Source organism: Athene cunicularia (assembly GCF_003259725.1).
Source record: "Athene cunicularia isolate RWA chromosome 1 unlocalized genomic scaffold, athCun1 chr1_part2, whole genome shotgun sequence".
NCBI classification, from domain to species: domain Eukaryota; kingdom Metazoa; phylum Chordata; class Aves; order Strigiformes; family Strigidae; genus Athene; species Athene cunicularia.
In genome coordinates this window covers 77,973,299-77,999,979 of record NW_020799092.1, presented here as the reverse complement: position 1 = coordinate 77,999,979, position 26,681 = coordinate 77,973,299, and positions in this window count along the sequence as shown.

The window sequence follows — 26,681 nt, the reverse complement described above, 5'->3', positions numbered from 1 at the left end:
AAAAAAAAAAAAAAAAAGTGTGTGAAAAAGACCACAAAAGACAGTCTGTTGTATAGTATCTTAGATTAGTCCTTAAAAGAGTAGAATATATTTTGAGAATACTCATCTTACTCTTGCTCACATGCATTGCATTTTCTCCCTGCAGTAAGAATTTCGATAGAAAAACCAACTATAAAATAGAGAAGATTTGTATTATTCTTTAGAGAAACATTGAAGAAGCAGTGTTTGGAAACAAATGTTTTATATTTGGGTTCAAGATAATATTGGAGTTATGGTTTGGGTTCAGATGTAATTTTAATGAAGGTTCCCCATCAGTTCTTAGTTACTCTCTTTAAACAGGCTGGATCATCTGGGAACATCGCTCATTCTTGGTTTAACTGTGTTTTGGTTTGGTTTGGGTTTTAGCTTGGTTTTTAAACCATCTTCTGAAACTTCAGAATAGCCTGATTTAGAAAAATTTTTGAAATTTATTTTTTAGTTTTATACAACTGGCGAGTAGAAGATAGTTATTTTATCCCCTGATGGAGGGAAAGTAGGCAGCTCATTTGTAGAGGATGGATCCAATTACATCATCACTCTGATATAAATCCACTGATTTTAGAAGTCTTACCCCCGTTTTGCATTGCTACGCATGAGATGAAAATTAGGTTCTCAAAGTACTCAGGAATATTCCTAATAATGAATAATGAAACTTCCTCCTGTGTGTTGAACAAGTAACTGTTCAGAGCTCACCCTGTGCCCACTTTATTGAACCACTGTTTCCTCACGTGAGTTTTTAATGTATACTTACCTTTAAGTGTTAGTTTAATGCAAGATTTGGAATGCTAAATTCATATTTGTGACCACTAATGGAAATAATAAGGTATATACTTTAAGATATATTTTTAGCAACAGCTGCGGTACATGAAGAAATACTAAACGACCTCATGCAAAGAGATATTACGATACTCTTCAATTCTTTCTCCCAGTATACTCATAGACAAATACACGTTTCAGGTATTCTATTAAATCAAGTAATATTTAATAACTCAGAACATTTTTCTTTGGATCTACTAAGGTATGTTTTTAGCTAATAATATCAGAAAGAGATATTTTTTCCATGTCTGTATGCCTGTTGCATGGATTCAGAGGGGCCATTTCATATTTCATAGCCAGAATAGCCGTTGATTTCCTTCTGACATGCATGTGAAGTTCCTTTTATCACCAATGGGAGTCATATATCCACATTAAGTTGAGAACAGGCTGTAGTTCATAGCCATTTTTCTTCAAGTATGACTGTATTATCAGAAATATACCAGTTGCTTTTATTTTCTTTTTAAAGATATATTTTACTGGAAATTCTGCACAGACTTAATTACAGTTCTCTAGAGCTGCTTCAAAAACTCCCCAGGAACCTTTTTCATTATATTTTTCATAACAAGATACATTTTTTTTTTTTATTTTATTTTTTTAAAATTATTTTTTGCTAACTAGACTCTTTCTTAGCTGGTAACCTTTCAATTTTGTCGGTTGTTTTCTTGGACATGAAAAATTTTGCCTGAGCAATACTTTATTCTGTATTCCTACCTGACCATTTAAGAATTAGTCCAATGAAAAATGATGAAAAAGCTCCCACTTACCCCAGCTGACTATGGATGAGCCCTACAGTAGAACTCACGTCAAAATTCAAAGAATTTTGTGATAGCACGGATGTTCCATCTTTTCTGAGAATGAAGTAAACGGAAACCCTACATCTAGATATTTATTTATTTTTGTCTCTCTTGTTGATTTTGTTAGTTGTTGAGTCAAGTTTTCCATTGCTACAGTTTCCCCACACTTCATTAAATTCAGTCAAATTCAGCAATGCATTTGAAACTGGGTTTTTTTTCTTATATTGCCACTACCAACCATATCGAGAATATTAGACTACAACTAGCAAAATACTAAAGTATGAGCACAATCTACTACAGTCTTTACCTAGACTAGTAAAATCACCATTAATTTCTGAAGCATAATTTATTTACTTATAATTTATAGCATTATACTGTTTTTATCCCACTATTTTATCTTCTGTTCCAATTCCATTTGGATATTTTTCTTTTTTGGTTTAAATTGCTTCAGCTGACCAGTGTGATAATTAGATTTGTTTAGTAATATACTGCAGTAGTTGTCAAAAGAGATCTTAATGTTTTCTAAATGCTTACTGGGGCACACACAATAAACTGGAGTTTGGGAGGAAGAAGAAATTTTTGTTCTCCCCATTTCAGTACAGTACTATTTGCATTAGGGAAATATCCAGAGGCCACAGACAATTGTCCACTAAAGCTGAATTCTTCTTTATTGGGCACAGACAGGCCAAAAATTTTAGAATTTAATCAGATTGCATATAAAGTTTTGCCAAGTAAAATGTTGATAATGATGATGTTTGAAGAAGTTCCATGGTCATGAAAGAGCAGAGCTGGAAATACAGTTCAGTTCTCCAGCGTCCCAGTCCAGGGCTCTGATGGTGACTGATCATGAGGACACCAAGAGAAAGAAAGATGTCAGTCCATATGTGAACTTAAAATGTGGCAGAACACTGGGTTGAAAAGAAACCTCAGCAAAGCTAAGATATCAGAACAAATTTCTAGATGTCTCCACTCTGTTTCATAAACAACTATAATTAAAGGAATATTTTATATATATATATACACACACACTTATTTCTTTCTAGCTAAACTGATAAATGTGCAGTTTCTGTTCCTTATTTTGATGCTTCTACTGACTACTTTCTGATTCTGCTCCGCTGATTTTAACTGGTCCTTTTCACATTTACATTTCCATTATTGCTCTTCAGAGAAGAGGCTGGTAGGTTTCAAATGTTGAAACATTCTGTACATGAACTACATAATCTGTGAATAAATGGCAGTTTCTTCAGAAACACTAAATGAATCATCTAGAAATAAGTATAAGAGAGTTCTTATTTTCATAACGCGTATTTTTTATAAACTTAATTGTTTCGGCCAGCAGACAAGGATGTCAGAACGGAATTGCAACATTTTGCTAAATCATTTTACCTCTATTTTTTTTTTTTTTTTTGCTCATAATTATAGGAATAAAAGTTTATGTCAATTATTATCCTCATGAAAAAAACTCTTTCCCTCCTGTCCTTTTTTCTTCCTCAGTACAAATTCTTGCCTCTTTTTCCCCCTCTAAGGATTTTCCTGTCTATCAAAGTGCTTTCCATAAAAGTACATGGCAAGTGGTAAAATGCATTAGAGCTATTACTTTCCTCCGTTACTTACATTCCCAAACACTGAAATTATAAGAATTTCATGTCCTTTGGGTTATGCAAAGCTTGGTCTGTATCAAAATACAGTGAAGACAAGCTAATAGCACTGTGTTTACCTACTTCTATATCTCTGATTAATCACCCAAAGAGCCCAAACGATAGTCAGCTGTAAACATTACTAAAAGCTACTGGTTGGTACCATTTGTTTTGGTTGGGGGGCACCAAAGGAAATGGAGATTTTCTTTTGTTATTTGTTAAAATATATACCAGATTTAATCCAACTTCTTCCAATCACTCATGATTTATGAGGCTGCATTAAATAATTTATTATATAGGTGAACTTTTCTGTTTTCATATGCAGCTCCTCAGTATCATGGGAGCAAGTGGTTAGAACAGTTTTTAAGCTGCCATTTTTACCCATGTGTTTCCAAAATAATACAGGATTTATCTAGAAAATGTGTTGGAGATGACGGGTTTATATATAAATATCTACACACAAAGCAAAATGTTATTTCCTATGTGTGTGAGCACACACACCATTAGACAAAAGTTTTCTTTCCTACTGGTTTTAAGATCTACGTTGTGTGTGGTTCCACCGAACTCTCAGCCTGGTCCCATGGTCTCTGCTCACATGAGAGAGCACAAGCCTGGTGAAAAAAATATCACGTCCTGCCTGAATATGACCGTTAAAGCCTAATAAAGATAAAAGTGATTGAAAGATGTAGCTTTAGGACCAGAAAAAAAATATTTCAGCCCCTGCTCCACTGAGTACAATGGTACCCGCAACGCAGTTGAAACCCTTCTGAAGCTAATGCGTGCCCTGTGTTTGGGGAGTGATATGTGATTGCAAACCTGCCTGAGTCTTTTGCCTGCACAGGTTCACCATATTTGATCAGTAATGGGTTTTGGGGAACCCTGCGACAGCACTTCAGATGTTTTTATAATGAGAGCGAGATCATGAATCCAGTGAAGGGATCAACAATACCACCACAGGGAAGTCTTATGTTTCACCCAGCATAACTTGATGGTCTTTTTCCTTCCTTTCAAAAACATATAAAAGAACTTTCTTTTCATTCCCAATAGCCCTCACCAGGTAAAGTATTTTTTCGATCATCAGTGGGCTGGAAACTTTGGGAAGTTATTCACTAATGAATTACAGACTGTGCAACATCTATATATGAGTCCCTTGAAAGCTAATTATATAGACACACACACACACACACACACACACACACACACACACAAATACTGTTTCTCTATATGCTCAAGAAGTTTGAATTTATAAAGAGCAGTACTCAGGTAGTGTTTGAAAACCTCAACTGGAATTTCCATTTTGATCCTGTTTATGCATAAGCACAGAGACCACCTATGAAGCTCTCACAGTGAGATTTATGATGGGGATCACTCGTTTTTTAGTTAAATTAGAGTATGTGACATTTCTGCTAGAAACAGGTGCATTTTTTTCTATCTGTAATCAAGTGACTACCACCATATTAATCCAAAGAATGCCTATGGGAAACAAAATGCTTTTTACAAAACCCAAATAAATGATTTTAAGAAAAAAAGAGACAAGACAGCAGATATTCATCCATGGCTGGTCTTACTCCTTGGCCTCTCACCTGATGCTGCTGATAAATTTGCTGATAAAATCGGGAGGGGCTTTCACAGGGGAACTTTACTTTTAAAGTAGCTATGTAAGACTCAAACCTCCTTACTTTGCAGATCTGCTGATCCCTGTTGTCTAACTGTGGTTACGTGTGCTGACTCCAGTTTCAGAAATAATTTCTTAATCACTTTTGGCTCATCTTGGGTTTTCTCATTGCAAAGCCAGTGCAGCTGTGGAAGGATGGACCGGATTCCATTCTCCCTCACACCTCATCAACATCAGTGCTAATTAAGTTCTCGGTTTGGGGCCAAGTTACACCCTAAGATACAAATGGCCTCCAGACCAGGGCAAGGGCTTTTCTCTTTATTTGTGCAGTGCCTGGCACAGTGTGGTTCATGGATCATGTCTGAGATTCCTGGGAATTATTGCAGTAGAGATAATAAATAGCAATATTATACCAGTTAAGAAAATTTTGGTAATTTCTTCATGCACAGCAATAGGATTGGGGTCAGCAAGTCAACTTTATGGGACAGAGCCCTGCAGTCCTGGTCTTCTGACTCTCCAAGCTGAGAACACAGTGGAGCTCACCATGATTTTCTTCTGCCCTCGTGCAAAGAAAAGCAGAGGCTGCAGAGAAGTGGTTCATGTTCACATGTCATCCTGGGAGCGGGGAGGCGCTGCCAGGTCTCATAGCACATTTTGTGACTGCTGACCCTCTTTGCTAACAAGTTAATTCTTTCCTTTAACTTACTCTGACTCAAGCTGCTTCTCTTGCTCTGCAAGGCTTTCTTCTTCAGCAAAACAAATGAGCTGCTCCATTAAATGCTTCGGACCTGTGATACCTTTCAGGGTTTTGTTTAGCTCAAGCAGACAAGTCCTCATTCCAGTACAAACCTGGCTCTCCCTGTCTTTCCCTGCAGTGTTACTTGAGTCCCCATTTCAAAATGCCGTAATAGCACGGAATAACTATTTAGTTGAATACAATCACACAATTGTGTGACAAGACAAATGTAATGTAGAGCACAGGGGAAATGTGATCCTAAACTCAGGGCATCCATTCTGCACCAGAACAGTTGGGAGCTATGTAGTTTTTGAAAGCCAGTCTCCTCTTGACAATTACCTTCAATTAATGGTACACTGCACTAAGCAGAAAATAAAAACTATGCCATTAAATCCTTCGTTGCAGGCTGGAAGGGTTCCAGGTTGGCTCTAAACTACCCTAAAGAGCCTGTGTTCATATTACATAGTTATAACTTTACAGGCCTAAAAGAATATGAATCAACAGTCATTTATGCTGTTCCCTGCATTTGACAAAGCTTATGTCTGAGAGTTTTAATCCTGATGTAGCCAGGATATGTGGAGGCTGTTTTGCATTGAAAATATAAACCTGTCCAGAAACATCCTCTGTTACTTTAAAATCAAATAGTTACTATGCGGGTGCTTCTTACATTTATATATATATATATATGTAAATATATTCTATAGAAATCTGTTGAAAGAGTGGAAACACGCTTGTCTTTTGGAAAGCCTTTGGTATGAGCCTTACATTGGAATCCATGCACTTGAAACCAGGCTCTATATTTATATATTCTCCGATGCACGGGTTTTGGGTAAGCTATGCAAACAAGAGTGATCTGTTAGAACTGTCGAGTGTGTGTCTCAGGATGCACCAACCCACCTGTCCCAGCCCTATCACAGTGAAGGGAGAGGTGGGATCCTTGGGAGCACTTGTCACCTCCCAGTTGTCCCTCCCCGACCTACCTCGGGTGGCCTTTGGCCTTGAGTCAATTTTGATGTACAGAAAGGCCAAGGCTGTCCGGACTAGAGCTCATATAAAAGTTATGATGAAAGTGTTGAGAAGTGAGAGACCATGCTCTCAAAAAGGGAAGTCTTCTGATTTTAATTGTCTCTTTTGGCTTTGAGATTTATGCTTCTATGAATTGAAGTGTTTTCTAAGTTAACAACTCAGCTAAAATTTTCCTGTCAAAAAAAGCTCTAATGTGAAAACATGCTTACAATCATGCAATATCTTTAAAAGGAAACACCTACTTTTATTTAAAAAAAGAAAAAAAAATCAAAAGCTATCTACTTTTTTTTCCTAAAAAAATTGTTTTTGTTAGTTTTCAGCCAGAATGTCTTTCAAAAGCAGATCTGGTTTTGGTTTGGTTTGCATTTGTTTTTGATTGGACTTTTCAGTATATCGAACAAACGTAAATATTTCCCTCTGATGTGTTTAGAACAACTCTAAATATCCTCTTTAATACTTTAAGCACTAGGCTGGGGAGATTATTCCCACTTGTTGCTTGTGCTCAGCCTGATTACGGAGGTAGCCTTGACTCCCAGAGATGCTTGCCTGGTGCTCAGTACCTTCCATCACCACAGCCTTCAGTGGCATTTAAGCTGGAGCAGTCTTTGGGCTACAGGTTTTTGCACTCATAGCTTCAGTGTTTATCTGTGGGAAAGAAGGAGGACAAGATGTGAAACGTTCTGAGTCATTGCTTAGTCCCAGCAGCCTGATTCTCCCGAAAAGAAAAGACTCAGGAAAAATATCTCTAGAGTCACTAAGAGTGACTTAGATCATGAGGGGATACCACATCCTCTCCAAACCATGGTTTAGCATCCAGAGAACACAGGATTGTCACTCTAGCCCAATTCAGTGATCCAGTGCCTGTCCTAAAAAAACATGTGAGATGCCTCAGGGAAATTAAGTGCATTTCACTTGGACATTTCTCTTGTGGGACCATAAAGTCCTTCAGATTCTCCCAGCAAGCAGTATGAAATGTTCGTAACAGGTTACTGTGACATTCACCTTTTCCCATTTAATTACTAATAAGTTCCTGATGCATGTCTCCACTTTTTCCTTACTTTACTGTGACAACTTTTTAGCTTTCCTTGCTTCTTTTTACCCAGGTACAAAGATTTCTCCTCGTGTTTTTCTTATCTGTGACACTCAACCAGTATGTTTCAGAAGCTCTGAAGAGAGACCAGTATACTTCCTAACTCCCTGGGGCATTGAAAACCTTTATCAGCATCCCTCATAATTTTGAGATATTTGGAAATTAACTCTTGAAATATGAAGTGCAACAGTGATATCTCCATAGTAATAGTCTCTAGAATGACAATAGTTTCATTGTATAATGGACAGAGTTTAACTGCCTTGTTTCCCTACAAGTCTTCAAACTGTACTTCAGGTTAACCTTTAATTATTAATATAACTTTATTTTGCCCCAAAATATCCATGCTGTTTAGAGCTTTACTTCCTAAAGGCGTGATTATTCAGACCCAAAAAGAGAAAGATGTGCTCAATGCACAAGATGTTAAACTGAGATTAAACCCACTAAGGTCTACAAAGCCTGCTGCAAAAATGATAACTATCTTTGTCAAAATCCCAAGCAAAAACATGTACGTCAAGTGAGATCGTTGATAAAATATGAATATCAGGGTAAGACTAAGTTGTGGGTTAGTTTCAAAGAATTTTTTTTCCTCTGAGATGCAAAAATTATCTCAAATCTTACAACCCATTTCTGAACACTGCATTTATAAATTCTGATGACATGTGTAGTTTCCTACTACAAAAGACCTGTTTATTCAAAAGTATCTGTGTGTTTCTGTAGTTCACTGAGAGATTTGGGGTAATAATTTTTTTAATTCTAATTTTTCTACAATTCATTACATGCGTAGCCACAAACCTACAGTTTTCTCACACTGGACATGTTCATTATGAAAGATGAAAACCTGAAGATGGGACATTTTATTCCCACAGAGACATCATCTGCCACAGCGTAATTAAAAGGGTTTTGCCTAAGTGATGCGATGGGGATTTCTCTGCTTGGGAGGGCTGTTCCGAGCTGCAGCTAACCCTATTGTCTCAGGGGGTCATCATGCTCATTCCAGTCCGAATTCTCCACCATTCCCCACTGTAACTATTTATCTGGGATGTGATAAGGTTTAATTTAAGCATTACAGGCTTATTTGTCAGGCATTGCTTGTGAACTCAGAGTGGTACAACACAAAACACAGAAAGAGCCATCAGCATTTGCTTCATGGATAATGCAGCTAGAGTCATTGAAGCTTAGTCTTTATTTATGGGAACAGATTGTATCCCTGCATTGCAAAGTGTGAAAAAAACCCACCCGTTGATGACTAACTGATTTTACCCCAGGCGTAGCATGATCTGGAGAATTCACCCTGTAACTGTGTTAAAGTGAAATTTGGTATAGATCAGTTTTGATCTTGATTCATAGACTTTGGGCAATAGGGGCTCTACAACCTTATGGGATTAATTACACCTAGGTGACATGTTCCAGCCTGAGGTGACTGGCAAGCTACTGTCAGGGTTACAAAAAAAAAACAACAGGGGAGCTTTGGCTTTTAGGCATTTGTTCAGTAACTGCAAAAGGTACTGGCATTGGGATCGTCCTGCCCATGCAAGAGTCACTGGGTTCTGCTGTTTAGTGTGAAGGGAGATGAGGACACTGAGATTCTATCCATGCGCTGAGAAAAGATGGGATAACAGCACCAAATCTTTCAGGTATATGGTCAAATGTGTCTGTGCGGAGCCATATTTTGGCACCAATGCATTTCCCTCATCAGACTCCTTACAGAAATCCTGCAGTACCCCTTCCCTCTCAGAGATCCTTCACTTGCCAAGACTTCTTTTCCTTCCCCCTGCCATTACACCAGTTTTTCAGTTCTCCGGATTCATCAGGATCCTTCTTTCTGTTTCCTGGTCACTCTGGACTCCTCTATGTCTGGGTAATCAGTAGCAATAATTAATGTAATTGAAATATGTCTAATACTTGGACAAATATGAACACTTACATTCCCTCTCATCTAAGTCTTGCTGTGATTTGGGTTATCTTTTCACCGCAGCTTCAGGTTCTCACTTTAGATCAATGCATAGCTTTTCACCAAATAAATGCTGAATAATTAATCATTAGTAAGAATCCTTGTATGGAGACAGATGAATTGGGAAGTTCTGGAAATCTGTTTTTGGACTCGCCTACCTGTTGCAAGTATCCCATTTTTGGTTCCTTGAACAGGCTTCGACCTCATTTAAATCAATCCAATTCTGAAGTGTACAGGATTATTTTCCTGAATAAACTCCAGAACAGAACTGAATAATAATACCAAGATTTGTCTTATGTGACAGAAAGACAGTTCTACGTCAACTATTTTGATGATTCATTTGTGAACTGTACAAGTGTTAACACATCCTATCATTACAGTTTCCCCACTCCCACCTGCTTCTTTGCTTCACCCACCTGTTGTATCTTGCCTTTTAGATTGCAAGTTGTCTGGGGCAGGTACGTTGTTTACTTTGTGTATGTTGTACAATGTCTAAGTGTGACCCAGTTTAAGCTCCTAGGCTCTTCTGTAAAACTAAAAGTGAAAATTTTAATGAACATCAGATATAAGCAGAGGTAATAGTAAGATAATGATTAGTTTTAGGATAGGAATCTTTAAAATGGTTTTTATTTATTAATAATGATATAATTAATGTGGGATAATGATCTTTGTGTAAAATCTGATTGGAAAGTAGGCACCTGTTGTTTTGTTTCTGCAAAGTCTTTAAATGAGGTCAGCACTTCAAGCTTTCTCCCCTCCCTTCCCTGCAGCCGAGGGTTGACCTCACCTTGGTTAACATGAGATAAATTTACAGTGTCTGGTCCCACCAGTGTGTTGTGGTCAGAAAACTACCATGTGTTGGTTATTCACTGTTGATAATGCTGGACTGTTTCAAGGAGGAAAGAGAAGGCAATAGGCTGTTTCCTTGGTCTGGTATTCTATGGACTTCACCACACAGGTTGACTTTCAAAATGAGCTCTTTCGAGGCTGTTTTTCCTGCTTATTGTAAGGCATTTGTAACTCATTCCAAAGGTACCACCAAAAAAACATCTGTTGAGACATAAAGATCCTAGCATGCGCTGGATTGAAGCCCTTGCCCAGGAAGACATGGGCTTATTTGCCTGTTGTGCTGGTTCCCTCCACCAATGTATCTGTTAGAACAAGAGCGTTGTTCCCTGTTTGGCAATAGAGTATTTAGCAGGCACCAGTCATCAGTCAAACCATTATCATTAATAATCAAAGTGAGAGATTGGACAGAATGCAAAATTAATTGCAAGTGGCAGGTGAAGCACCTCAATGAAAGACGAGCTCTTCTGCATACTGAGAATAATAATTTTTCTGCTAGCCTTCAGAAAGGGAAGCACCGGGTTTAATTCTGAGTTACACCATATCCCCCTTCCCTCTGCTATGTAAAGGGAAACGGTGTATTATCACTCTACTGCCAAATGATGTAAACTTCAGTGTCCTCATAGAGTCCTACAACAGTGCAACAGGGCCACTATTTCTTGAAGCATTGGGAATTCAAGTTTTCAGTGCTTGGCAACAGGATTTGGATAATTTCACAACTCATCATGACTGAAAAAAAATTATTTCTCCTTCCCACGTGGACCTCTCAACAGGTGCCAAGAGAAGTGCAGTGATTAAAAAGACAGAGTAATAACTTTGATTTAGTCTTGTTAATAAAATAATAAAGCTGATTGAAAGCTAAACAGTTCAAACGTCCTTCTCAATGTATCAACAAGTTGAACTTATGTCACTTATTCTAGCCACTTTTTGTTACCCTCTGTCCTGAAATGGAAAATGATTCATTTTCTCATTATGACAGTTATGACCTGAATATCATGTTAAACTAATTGAAGCTTGCCTTTACGTTAGAAGAATCTACAAGGCACAGAGATAGTGTGTGTGTGTGTCTTTCAATACATTCTGTCATGCTTTTTTTTTTTTTTTTTTAAGCAAAGCCTATTTTAGTCCTTTAATTGAGTAACATAAATTCATGCAGAATGAAACTAAATTGTTGCATGTTCACATTAAGTTGCAGAATGTACAGTTAACCAATAAACGTCCAGTACAGTTTTCAGCCTTTCAATGTGTAAACGATGAAACTTACTGGCAAAATACTGGTAGAGGAATCCTTATTGCTCTCACATTAAGGTCAAGGGACTATGGGGGTCTCTGGTAGATGTTGTAGGATGCTTATGAGGATGGCAGCTGCAGCTGTAAAAGCATGAAAGAAAGACTGTGGCTAGCAAAGGCCTTTAAGAACTGGTAGTCCTTTAGCACACCATCAGCTGAGAAGACATTTTTAAATGCAAGCAAATACTAGCTGGCACTAAAATGGAAGGGTGTTGTATGCTTTTGAGGTGCACTGTCCCCTGAAGGAGAATCCTAATCTAGTTTATTTTCCAGTGTGCAGGACTCTTCTTTTTGCTGACATCTTCTCAGATGGTGGTAGTGATCTGAAGCACAAGAACATGAGCCCAATATCCAGGATCAGATCAAAATTAATCTTCCCCAGAATCCTGTTTTTAACAGTGAATGATAAAAGATATTGAGGAAAAGAGAATAACTCATCTTTTGATAATCAGTGGTTTACATCACCTTTAGCTGAAACTATCTGGATCATAATGTGCGATAACTTTGACAAAATATTCTGTTAATTTGATTAATTTCTTCCTTTTGCCTTCACAACATCTTGTGGCAATAAGTTCTACAGCGGCATGAAAAAAAAAAAAAGTATTTTCCTCATATTAAAGGAACATACAGTTAGTAAATGTTTAGATCGCGACCATCCTCGGCAGAGTCTTTTACAAGGTAGAGTCCTACTTGGTTTAGCACTTCGATTTTCCAGCCTCCACTGATTGTAGTGTTAGCTTTCTATAAATGTAGGGAAGAGGATGCTCCAGCCCCAAAGACCTACATTGTGATCACTTCAGGCCACATTATATCTAACGATAGACAGAGAGAAGTTTAACTTGTTAGAGCAACCAACATCCACCCTAACAAACACTGAGACCATATTATGCCAAGGCTTCATGCCTATTGTCCTGTGCCAAGAGCATTGAAAGGACTGTTTAGTCTTTTTCTGGTTTACAAAATCATGTTTTTGTGAGCAACTCCTCCAAACTCTGGAGCAGAAGTTGGATATTGCAGGACTCTTCAGGAGGGTACTATAGGATTCTCCTGGGTTGTATTTCTCAGGAGATGGGGCAAAACTTTAGAGAGCACAATTACAAACTGACTTTCCAACAGAAATTCAGCTAAGCCTGACCACGTACAAATCTCTTTCCACAGCTACCTCTTCAGTAAGAGATATGGGAAATTTCTTAAGGACCTCACCTCTCCTCCTCATAATCTTTTCCTATTGATAAATTGTCACCAGAAGTCAGGGAAGACCTTGGCTTCTATTAGAAAGCATGATACACCTTAGAAACAGATAAGTGGTTCCAGATCTTAAGGGGATGAGTGCTTACAAAATGTGTGCAATAATGTGTTTTAACAGTTACATACAATAATAATAATAATGGTAAGTAGTAACTGACCCGGGCAGATATTTTTTTGAGATGTTGAATTGTTTTAAAGCACTGAGTTATGTTTCAGTGACACAGAATTTGGGGCTCATGAAAACACTCAAAAGTGAGGCACATTCCTTAACAGGGGTAAGATTACCCTTGGGGTTACCGAGACTGAGAAAAGTGCCTGTTGAAATATAAAATGCCTTTAAGTAAGTCGATTGGGAATATCCTGCTGAAAAAGAAAATCAAAGACTAGGGCAAGGGAAATGTACTGTCATTTTCTGTTAAGGAGCTCATTTTTTGCCTCCTTTTAGAACCATTAGAAAATACTTCAGGCAAAATTTAATAATCTACATCAGTATCCCAGGACTTAAGATAGCAAATGATATTATGGCAAAAATGTCTTAAATAAAATAAACCTCAGTAAAACCAGAAATGTTGCTTTTTCATCAGATTCCTGAATAATTCAAGAGCTGTAACATCCAATTTGTAATTTTACTTAGATGGGGATATTCTTCCTCCTAAATGACAACAGTATTTTAGTATAAGGCATATGCAGTGGAGCAGAATTAGGTTAAGATTAGGTGTTATGTAAGAGATTGTGTAATATAACTCTTTCACATGCGATTGTGCAATTGTCGGTATTAATTGTAAGCAATTATCCATGTTCTTTGGATACTGTTGTTCCCATCCTACCTCTGTGATTCTGTGGATCACATTCCAAAATCTTTGTACGGGGGAGAGAGGTAGGGAGCACGGGGTGGCAGTGATGAAGGGAACTCCTGCCATGTTTCACAGCTGATAGAGACACAGCTCTTGTCAAATTCATGCTGTTGCCCAATGGATGTGGGTTGGGTGATCCTGCCTTAGGAGCCCTGCCTAACTTCCTTCCATATCCAAGAATTTGGCTTTGCTTGGAAACTCCTGTTCTGTGCACAGATTGTCCCTCAGCCATGACACCGTCTTGGCACGAGGTGACAGCTGTCATCGATGAGCCACGTGTGACTCGAGAGCCACAGCTTGGACATCCTTGTCTGCTGCTTCATGCACACCATGGACTAAATGCATAACAATAAGTCGGGTGGATTCCAGCAGAGATTAAGTGCACATAGAGGAAAGATCTGAGACCACCTGGAGTTGTTTTCACACGCTTTTGCCCTCAGTGTTTGCAATAAGGATTCTGGCAATGGGCTCTGCTGGTCCTTTAAGCATTCAGCTATGTGGTGTAGCACCCGTATTGGTCAGGTTGTAAATAATGCAAGTTTGCAGGCCAGCATGCGTTTATTTTTTTAACACCTCTGCTGAGGGCCATAAGTTAGGTAGGATAGGTAGGGATAAAGGCGGGGAGGTATGGAGGGACATTTGACAAAGGCTGCTTTTCAGGTTTGTGAAAGTTGGTCAGGATACCGACACAGGGGAAATGCTGTTCCATTGTGGACTTCTTGAACTGTCACTCGAAATGGGTAGGATTTATCTGACCAAGTATAGATGTTGACAATGAAGGCATCTACATCTTTCCAAGTCATTCCAGTTTCTCGTTACAGACAAGGGAAATCTGGCTGATATATCCAGTGAAGCCCAGAACACTATTCATCACATTCTCAATATTCTTCTCAATTAGGTCAGATGAATCGTGCTTAGAGGCATCTGCTTTTCTCCCCTAACTGTAGGGAGAGCCAGAGCAGAACAGTTCAGTTACAGATGTAAAAAAATGCACATCTATATCTGATATTTGCTGAAATTTGCTGAAATGAATCATATTCTAATTTTCTATTCCTCAGTGTCTCATGAATAAAAAGGAGATACCAGTATAGCCTTATCACTGTAAGCTTCACTACTTGGAAAACACCAGATTTAGTTTTTTTTTTTTTTTTTTTTTTTTGTTACAAAAGCACAGCTTATACTTTAACCTATTTATTTTAGAAATCAAATAGCAAGTAAATTGACGTGCTACTAGGCAAACAAAAAAATCCTTATAAGCTTATTGACACAAACTTTCCTCCCACTTGATGTTATCTCTTTTCATATTATATTTGATTGTATCTTACCAGGAGAGCAGGCTGGTGAAGTGTAGAATTGAGTCTGATGACACACCAGTTTTACTGCACTTAGCTCCAAAAATTTGAATGGAAATTCTGCTGGCATGATATTGCCATGTAGCTAGATGTACATCCATGTCTTCAGTCCTTCTCCAGAGAAATCATGAAGCCTACTTGTGAACTTGCTTAGTAGCAAAACATTGTCCAGTTTAGAAGGACAAAAGTTAATAAAGGAAGAGAAAAGGAAATAATGAACTTTAAACCTGTAAATATAAAATTACTGTTATTGAGACTAAGCAAGAAATGTGAAAAGCACATTTGACTCTCTCCATCTTTCATACACTTTATCTTTGCACAAGCCAACAAACCTTGCACCCCCAAATACCTTCACATGCCTTTATAGTGCTCTCAGAAGCAGTCAAAATATACTTTTATCACCTTACTGAAAAAATACCACTCAGAGGGGTTGTACAATAGTTTTTGCACTGTTTCTAGCCCTTTGAACTAAAACAGAGGGCAATAATAGCGGTTGGACCAGATGGTCATTGTAGGTCCCTTCCAAATGAACTCTTCAGTTCTCTTATAAAGCTTTCTATTTGTCAATTAATGTTATACCTTAAGACATTAAACCCAGTAAAGACCTGAGTTGAGTTTGGAAGTGGCTGGTTCACCAAAGAGGTGTCAGTTCAAGCAGTGGAAGAGTGAAAGCAAAGTGTTTGTATTCGGAGGTCCAAAAATGTATAATACTTCTCAAGGTGCACCTCTTCAGCAAGATGAAAGAAGGCTAACATAAAAAAAAAAAAAAAAAAAAAAAAAAAAAAAAAAGTCTGTTTTATATGAGATGATATCATTTAACTCCTCTGATCTATGTGCCATTTTCATAGCATCAACAAGGACCCATTTCCAGGAGACCAGTGTACTGAAAACTGTGCAAAATTCAAGGAGAATCAGGTTTTATAGCTGTACTGACACTCAGGTTATCGATGCATTGAGCTATTGATGTGCACTTTAACTCCAGGAACATAAAGCGTGCCAAAGCAATATTACATGTGAGAGTTATTCAATAACATGTGGAACGTAAATCTATCCCATATCTCTTTGCATCAAGAACATTAATTAATTGTGTGATGAGAATGCCATTTTCAGCTTACAGTGCAAGCTGGGAGAAACTGCCAGTGATCCTTCTGGCTTTAATAACTGTACAGCTAGTTCAAGGAAGGAAAAATGAATTTAGCTAATAAATTTGAGTTATTTCTTGATCATTACGAGATTGACCTGTAGGTAGAACTCTACTGTCTTCATATTAGAGCAATGAAAGTGTGGATGCCTTTCGCTATCAGTATTTTGTTTTGTTTTATTTTAGAAGATTATGCAAATTCGAGTTCAGATTGTTGCAGGGAGGGGAACAGGGCACTTCACATGCTCTGGGACATATAGTATAGCAATAACCATACAGTACTCCCCATATCCAGTTCAATCTATCCTTCCTACACCAATTTACAGGCATATGAACCAAACCAGGCCTGATTTTGTAGCTTTTACTTAAAACTCTTCTTCCCCCATGCCATTTCCTTTGGTCTATGAGAATGCAGGAGCAGCAAATCCTGTGTTTGCTACTGCAGATCATGATGATGAGAAAGGTAAAGATTACATCGATCTCAAAGAATATTGAGACTGTGAGATCTTGTAATACAGAGTGACCTGGAGATACTGTCTGCTAGAAACAGAGAAGAGGGGACGTGCTCAAATCTTAGGGATACTGGTCCTCACAATTTATGCAGCAATTGCAAACGTAACGTACAATAACTACAAAATCTAGGGTCATTTATTAGCTGGCAAAACCTTGGCTACATATCTTAGAACAGCACCTTTAATGAACTCTCAATGCTGCAATCTAATTTCATCATGTGCTAGCATGTCTCATTGAGGAGAAATCCCGTTGATATCTGGCTGATCTTTGAAAGCCAGAGATAAGAAATTCTTTGTCAATGTCAATAATGATACAATGAAATGAACTGTATACATACACTGATAGCACTTGCATCTATAGGGGGAGCTGCTTAGGGAATTTTTTCAACGGGTTTTTTTTTTTTTTTTTTTTTTTTTTTTTTCTGAGAAGTTATTTTTGTCTAAGGAATGATTAGTCTAAGGGAGGATGGAGTAGAGCAAAAAGAATGCCAATCACATGCTATTCACAACAATAAACCAGGTAGAAGCTTGCCTGAGTCCCTGTTCTGAATCACACAGTGATGTAGTTTTCTAAAACCAGAATAGATTCACTAAGCACAAGCCTTTCAATAGCATTTTAGAAATGAGACAGAAACTGGAGACTTGTGTGGTGGAATAAAACACAAAAAAGAAAATTCTTGATATTTTTCGCACGACATTAGGGAAAGGGTCTTTCTATATGTACACACTCCTGTGAGCATGTACAGGTTCAATTATCCCACAGTATATATGGTTATATCCCACAATTAATGTAGAGCCAGGTATAGTTTCCCTGGGAGGCTAGAAGATGACTGAAGTCCTCATATAATCCACCTCTTCTGCCCTGTAACAGCCTCTCCTGTTTGTGTTGAGACCATCCCCATGCCCCACCCAGGTGTAAGTCCCCCTCAACAGCCCTTCCAAGAGCCCCAAGGACCTTCATGAACTTTTATTGTCTTACGGGTCAATTATTTGGAGAGGGAGATGGGGGACTGGAAGAACAGCATTCAATCTCAAGAAGACTGATGAGCATTGTCTACGTAGTGGGTGTATCAGTGCCGCAGAGGACTATGTGACAGGGTGGAAACACATAGTGTTGGTGGCCTTTGTCCCTTTATTTATAGACTTTTAAATCTCTGGGTTAAATCTGCTGTTTATCGCACAGGGGTAAGAAACTGAGGCAACACAAACTTTCAGATACTACTGATATGCCGCATTTTATTCCACAAATTATTCTGTAGTATCTGGGAAAAAAGTCAGGAGTGAATAAAGTACATTTTTTGGTTGCCACTGTCCAGTGATAGATCATGGCTAATTAACATTAAAGTTACTGCCTACGAGCTTTTGTTTCCCAAGTTTTTCTACTCAGATCTACAAGGGAGCGATGACACGTCTCATGAAAGGACTTTTCTCAAAGAACCTGGTTGTTTCATTGACTTTGCCCTCAGTACAACAATATGGGTAAAACCAAAGTGTTTCTGTATTGGTAAAAATAATGGAAAAAAATCTATTTGTAGAGGTGCTGGAAATAACATCCAAGGAACGTGCTCAGAGAAAGGCTTTCTAGCACACTCACTCAGTCCTGTCTTCCTGTCATCTGGGTGCTTCTCTTGCAGTTACACCGGTCACCACAGCATTTGGCAAGGATGTGCAAGCTCAGGCGCCTGGATATATTTGTGCCGTTACTTCAGTGACTGGGCATTTTAATCAGAGGCAGAGTCTTCTCAAAAAAAACAGATAATGGATAGAGAATCGGTCCTATCATCTGGAAATTCCTAAAAAATATCCAAATCTATTTTCTATGACCTTAAAATCAGTGCAGGAAAATACTAAAAGACAAGTTTTAATAAAAAATAAAAATATTTTAAGTATTTCCAAAACATTTCTCTGTACTGTGCTGGAGAAAATTTTCAAAGTATTTTTCCTTTGTTTGAGAAGTTTCATATTCACATAATCCTAGAAATATTGTTTCTTTGTTGCATATTAACAAAACATTCTCATATTCCAGGAGGAACAACTTATTCTAGTATTTAAAAAAAAAAAAATCAGATGTTTGTAGATTTTAGAACTGGTGGAGATTTAAAAATCATGATCTTACATGTACAAACATTTCTGAAGGCCAATATCCAACTGATTAGATCTCTGAAAAACTAATTAACTCATTTTCTTAAGACTCTACAGCAAATTGAAGTATTATCCAAGTCTTAAACCTGAAAATTTGGGGAAGGTTTCATTTATTTAAAAAAAGTCCAAAATATTAACACTTAATAGAGCTTGTTAATTATTTCATACAGCAGAACTGTCATACCCTTTAATGAATTATATAAAGGAGTCAATATTTTAAAATAAATCAAGATTAATTTAGATTATCAAGTTGATTCTTATCCCATGCAATCTAATTTGAAAATGACGTAACACTGCTGCTTCACCTGAGTTAATCATGCATCACAATTAAAAAAATAATAGAAAGACTGGAGTTAAAGATGCTACATCTTCTTAACTCTGAGTTTCATAGTGCAAGTAGAACAACTAATGACTTTTGCAGTGTATTTCTTGAAAAGAAGCCCAGCCTGCTCTGAAATGTAGGAATCGTAAGTTAAATGTACGTTGAATGTCTGAATTTGGCTTTGTATATCCAGGGACTGATGGCTTATATTGCTGTTGCTTTTTGGATGCAAGTTATCCTAATACAGAGGGGAAGGATAAACTATCTGATTTCTTACATTTCAGCAACGCAATGTGTCCAGTCACCAAACAGAATCAGATGTTTCATCCTAGGAAGTAATAATAGTGAAAAAGAGCTTTGCAGGGGGCAGGGAATTTTTTTAATGATTCACCAAAATGTTCATGTTTACATGCAAGATTTAAATATAGAAAAATGTTTGTCCTGTAGTTGGTCACAAATAACAACAACAACAACATTTTCACGATAGTATTCATGAGTGTCTTTAGGTTCACCCATCAGGATTTCAGTCTCATTAGACATAGGAGGTGTCAAACTCCTTGGAGTAATTTCTTCATTTTACATAAATTATGCTGATTTTTGCTTTTACTCTCTCCGAATCTGCTCCCATTTTTGATATAGTTCCCTTTTAACAATATTTCTTTCAAAGGGATTTTTGTAAGTTTTGTTTTCTGAGAGGATTTATCAATGCTTTTAAAAACATGCTCGATTTTTTTTTTTTTTTTTTTTCTAGATGCAAGTAAGAAAAACTACCTGTGAAATACTATGCTGAAACTGAACAAAACTAGAAACCCCACCTTAACCACCATAAAAATAGCAATAGCATATTTAAGGAAACATTTGTCAGGGGAAGCAGAATGAAATACCTTCCTTATAAAACGTCATTTTGCTTGTACAAGGGCCAATCTGTTTCATTTGTTGATGTTCACATTAGGATCCATTTGATTTAACTGTATCTTTACTTTGGAGGAAAAAAAGGCAATGCATTATTAATGCCTCATAGTATATGAGAAATGAGTATATGAGTCAATATTGCTCCAGCGCTGTGCATTATTAAGAATAAGTTAAAGTAGGTCAGCACAGCACATGAAGCTAAATAGGCTAATAATGCATTCTACGGGTAGACATTCATCTACCAAGGAGTCATGCGTTATGTGCTGGCACCAACACAAGATAAGCATTTTGATTTGTGGATTTTCAAGATCACATTTGTACTGAAAAAAGAAACAGCTTCTTCAGTTTCACCCTCACTTTTATTAAAGGGGCATAGCTGGGTCTACTTTTGCTCTAAATTCAGGGGTTTGTTGGGGAGGTTTTTTTTTTTTTTTATGTTTCAGAAGCAAAATCTAGTTTAGATATATAAAAAAGGAGATGAGATGATAAATGAAACTCATAATCCAATATTCGTCTCAAGTGCTTACATGTTAATCACAGAAAGTTTGTAGTAGCTCATGAGTGTTGGAACGTAAAAAAAAAAAAATACTTAGAAACTAAAATGAAAGTAATCGCACTGTTTCTTGTCCAAATTAAAAGGCATGCTGAAAGCAAGCTGCAGAGCACCAAACAAGGAAAAGTTATAAAGTGAATGTTGCTTGGCTAACTGGTACTGCATTTTAAACACCGATCAGTGCAAAAATGTTGTCTTAAATTGTCATCAGCAAGCATTCAGGGAAAAGCCTCTTCAGAAAGTGTTGGAAAATAATAATATGGCATTCCATTGCTATTAAGTCCCGAAGTCCGCAGATCACATCTGTTTAGGTTACAAGTTAAAACGAGGTTATCATGCTCAGGTTTTTGTTTTCTTTCTTGAGTATCATTCATCATCAATAGAGGAGATATTATAATTGAAAATTATCCTACAGTTCCATTCCCGATCTCTGAGCCAAAAGCTGAGTTGTCTCCCCAGAGCCAACAGTACTAAAATGCAGTTAAAAAGATCAAGTATGAGTCAAATACACAAAGAGGAAGGTTTATTAAGCAAGGAGGTGCCAGCCTTTGATGGACTTACGCTTTAAGCAGCGTGCTTCACTCTCTGCTGGCTGCATTATAAAACCAAAGGGGAATATCTCCTCTTTTGTTGGTTTTTAAAGGACAGATTTAGAGCCATTAAAGTTAAATTTTAAGCGTGTTGGCTCCATGTTTTCCCAAGCACCAAATAATCCCCAGGACTGTATTCATTTCCATAGCCTAAAACCTGGGAACACTATAGGGAAGGAATGACCACCGTGCAGCTTCTGACCGGCACTGCAGCCATGTGTGGTTCCCAAGCTGAGCTCTGTCCCCTGGCTTTCTGTGCCCTGTCATAACAGCTGATGAGATTAATTCTGGGTGTTTCAGCTGGACAGTTGCTGCAGACTTGCTGCTCTCCCATATTTGAGTCAGAAGGAGCTGGGGAATCACCAGCATCTCTGTCCTGCAAACTGCACCCACTGCTTCAGCTCAGCCACAGATGGGGTTGACTTTTGAGACAGATGGGGAAAAAAAAAATCCATAAAAATCAATTTCATACATTAAAATGATAGAATTAATTTATTTAGCTTGTCTCTATTGTCTTTAGTGTCTAAATAAATTCTGCCATTGGCTGCCCATCATCTAATGTTTTTGGGTGTTTTGTGTGTGTGTGTCGTTAACAGTCTTGGAAAGAGTGCAATGCAGGTAATGGAAGCCTGAAGTGATATCAGGATATCATATTATGATTGCTTTCCAGCCCTAAAATCAAGTTAATAAAGAGGATCTTGCCAAAAGAATTGGACACTCCCTGGTAGAGAAAAACACAGGATGAACTCGGCGCACTTTTTTAGCAGAGCACACTCTTGCATAAGTATTTAATGATTCATGTATATTGCTTAAAGATGAGCTACATACAAGAGAAAAACAAGAAATCATGTGAGATTTTCTTCAGCTTTGTTTGTTTCAACATATGAGTAAACAATGAAATGTGTTGTTAAGTATACGATTTTAGATTTTATTTTTTCCTTATTTTTCCTATATGCAAATAACAGATGGCTGGTAGAGAATAAAAAGAAATAATAACATAATCAAACTCAAGACAGTGAAAGGTAAACATTTTAAATTAATATTTTAAAAAATATTTCATTGTAAAAAAATATTCCACTGCCTACTAAACACTTGGACACAAGTCGTCTTTGTTATATATTTGTAACAAATCCTATGTTTGATTTTTCAATTAAAGTGCTCCAAATGAACTCCAGAAAAGACACGCAGAAGCCTCTCAACCTCCAGGAAATAAACAGGCCTAAAGTTTCTTGTATTTCTTAAGTTGAAAAATATAAGCAGAAAAGTATTGTATTAAAAATATCTAAAATCAGTCAAATTCAGTTGTGTATGAAAGTTCCTTTCTAGTAAAAATAGAAGGCATAAAGGACAAAATCTGCATTCTAAAAGATCTATACAAAGTTAACTCAATTATGTGCAACAAAAACAAAGTAAGCATTGTAAATCTGCCCTGAAATACTAGTTTACTTGCATGTATTATTTTACAAGGCACTTATTTTATCATTTAGGTAAACTTTGCAAAACTACTTCAGCATGGATTTTTTTTTTTTTTTTTTTTTACTATAGAAAGAAGAATCGTCCCTTTTGAGTATGTCTTGAGAACACATTATTATAAAACATCTTGGGGAATATGGGAGATTGCTTATCTTGCTATATTTAATAGGACAATCTTAAACTGTAAGCTCTGGTTTTGTAATAAGAAAAACAGATCTCCTGCCATCATGTGGAATGTAGCAGTATCTCCTTTCTGAAATGATCTGATGTTTGAATACCACGACAGTAAATACATTGTGACAGTGACATTATTTTGGGTCTCGTTTAAAAACTGGACAACGGTAACAGAACGTGAGCATTTTGAGGGGAAGTGTCCTGGACCATTTTTCAAAGAAACAGCCTCTGTGATTGCAGTGAGGGAGCTCTACGGGTGAAGCTCTGGTTAAATGAACTCATTTCTTTTAATTCCTGATGTCAGGAATGTTAAGTTACGTGAAGGTTTTGAGACTCCTCCCCACAGGATTGTGTCTATATTATGTATCTCCTTGATTTCAATGAAGTTATACCAGGAGGAGGTTTGGTTTATACTGTGTTCTCATTACAGCTATCAGACTGTTTGAAAACATGCCAGGCCTGATACTTATCTACTGGTGTCACTTACACCATTTTAAATCCACAGAGCAGAACTAAGCCAAGCTTGCCTGTAGAATGTCTTGACCAAATTCCAGAGCCTTTTATGCATGCAAAATATACATCTACACAAATTTTTATTCCAGAGCAGCTGGACTTTTAAAGGAAATGCACACTTCGTGGCCATACAATCAAAGGCAGATGGACATCCCAGTCCAAAAGGAACGCAGGTCTTCAGTGTGGAGAGATTGGTCTTGATGGGAAAGAAAACAAAAGTAGCACATCTCTAGTTATCAGGTCAATCACAGGATCACAGGGTGGCTGAGGTTAGAAAGGCTCTCTGGAAATCACTGCATCCAACTGCGTGCTCGGAGCAGAATCCAGTTGCTGAAGGTCATGTCCAGGCAGGTTTTTAATATCTCCAAAAATAGACATTCCACAACCACTGGATCCCTTTTGTCCTTGACCCATGGGTTTTGATTTTGGGTGATCTTAACCTACCTTTTCCATCTTTCTGCTCTTGTCTGTCTTTCTTTAGGCCCCTAGAGATACCCCAAATTATGGAGGATTCCTCTGCTTACTGCTCTCCTCTGCCCAGTGCTTTATCCAAGAGAGTTTTTAGCTTAGTTTTGGTCTTCAGTACTGGGATAGTCTCCTCACTATTTATAATTTTATTCTTTCCCATCACTCTCTGTGGTACTATCATTTTTCCCTCTGAAGTCAGTTCTCCTGTTTTTCCTAGTAACACCTCACCCTTTTTGTTTTAGAGTGTGATGATTTTCGGAGATGACTCAAAAGGGTCTTCTTTGCTCAAGGTAATGGTGATACCTGAATCCTTCTGGAAATAGAAATTATTGATAAAATGAGAATATTGACTTCCAGCTATCCCTGAAATTTCATATTGTGCCCTTCATTAAAGCTGTCAATAAAGTAACTGTTGGAAAGTCAACATACAGCGACATATTTGCTGCTAGATCAAGTTGCACATCTAGGCGTTGGAAAGCAGAATCATAGAACCATTGACAAAATTGACATCAAACTTTGGATCATCTGGTCCAAAGTTTCTTGGTGAAAACATGGTCTAGAAAAGATAGCCCAACACCCTGCCCAGCTAAATATTTTAAGTGTCCAATATTGGGGAATCCACCACTTTTCTGGGGAGATTACTCTAGTGGCTCATTGTTCTCCTTCTGAATTTTTTTTCTCTTGTTTCCAGTCAGAATCTCCCCAGGATTAACTTGTACCCATTACCCCTCATCTTTCCTACCAGACTCCTTGTAAAAAGGGAGCGTCCCTCTTCCTTGTAGCCACCCTTTAAATATCAGAACTTGGTTTCCCCTAAGCTTTCTTTTGTTAAGGCTGGACAAACCCAATTCTCTCAGCTTTTCCTGACATGGCAGGCTTCATTGATCATCTTTGTGGACCTTCTCTGGACATTCTCCACCCTGTCCACAACTTTTTTTTTGTAAAGCTGGGACCGAACTGAATACAATATTCCAGGTGTGGTCTGACAAGTGCTGAGTAGAGTGGGATAATGTTGTCTTTATCTCTGCTGGTGATGCCCTTGTTGATACAACCCAGAAGGCAACCTCATTCTTACATCTTTCTTTGCACAGAGTTGATCAATTCAGCTTTTCTGCTCTGCAACTGTACTTTGTGGAAGGCTCACTGGGTATGGATTTCATCAGATAAGGTGATTTTCAAAACATCTTAAAATGATCAAACCATGGGTTACCTCATCTTTGAAAAACAGAGGGATTGTATTGCTGTTCAATACAGTGATTTTCATTTATCTAAGGCCCATTTAAGACGGAATCCTACCTCTAGGCTATAATCAAAAAGCCTACACTCACTTTAGAGAATAATAAAAGAAATTTTCATTTTCCTTAGAAATGTCAATCCCTTTTAGACTAAATTCTGAATGACATCGTAGAAATTATGATTGCTCTCAGATATAAGGAACTTATTTTGAAGTTTTACGGTAATTCCTACAACAGATGTAGCTTCTGAAATAATTTGAAAATCCTTTGTTTTCTTCTCTTCCTTCAGAAAGGTTTACTTTCTCTTCATAATGACTGACATATCAGTGCTGTTATGCTTTAATATAAATATTTTAAACACTTCTAGGATAATGCCAATTGAAAATATTGTCAATCTTTTAACAGAGTTCATTCCTGAAATTATTTACATTATCTTTTCTTCTTCCCCTGGCCAAGTACAGTTAGATAAGTTACATAGGGTGCATATGAAATCTTTAAAAAAATCAATCATTTTTGTCTAAGGAAAGTTGGGAAAAGATGTAATCCATTGTATTTTTCTAGCAATGATATTCCCAGGGAATAAGCACCGAACTAAGAAAAAAGTAGCCGATAGATCCTGCACCTCACAGACTCCCCCTGCCCCCATGGATTTCCAACTGTAACTGTCTATAATATTGCTGCAGTCCAAGCTGTGGTTTGGAGAATAATGGGATTAATGCAACATAAAAGTTTTCCAGAGGCATGTTTATTTGTCACGCATTGTATTGAATACCCTTCAATGACAATTTAACATTGGACGAATTTTCTTGGCCATGATGTGATGTTTGCTGCTTTTGTGGCCCCTGTAAACCGTTTGTGAATTCTTCATTCGTTCAATAGTACCAGTGATTTTATAGGTATCGTCTAAGGAGTCTTTTAGCTATGGGGCTTTAGCTTTCTTCTCCGTAAAGTGGGATGATTCTTAGTCCATGGGATTGCTGTGAAGTCTAAATCAGTTGTTATTCTTGGCTTAGAATCCAGTCTGAGAAGTGTCCTTGAAGGAGTCTTTTTTAAAATGCTGTTAGTGTTAAATATTATGGCAATTCATAGGTCAGATCATGAACTCTTTACTCAGGTAAAATTTAAATTGACTTAACTTCTGTACTTAGGACTGAATAAAAAAAAAAAAAAAAGTAGTATTATTTGGGTTTATTATTTATAGTGAGAAATAGAGTACATATTTAGTTGTGTGTGTTTCTTTAACAGAACCTTGTGAATTCTTATCTATTTTCATGTGTACACTTATTTATTTCAAACTGTTTATACAAGATAACTAAAATGAGGAAGAAAGAAAAAAAAAAATCTTGCATGTG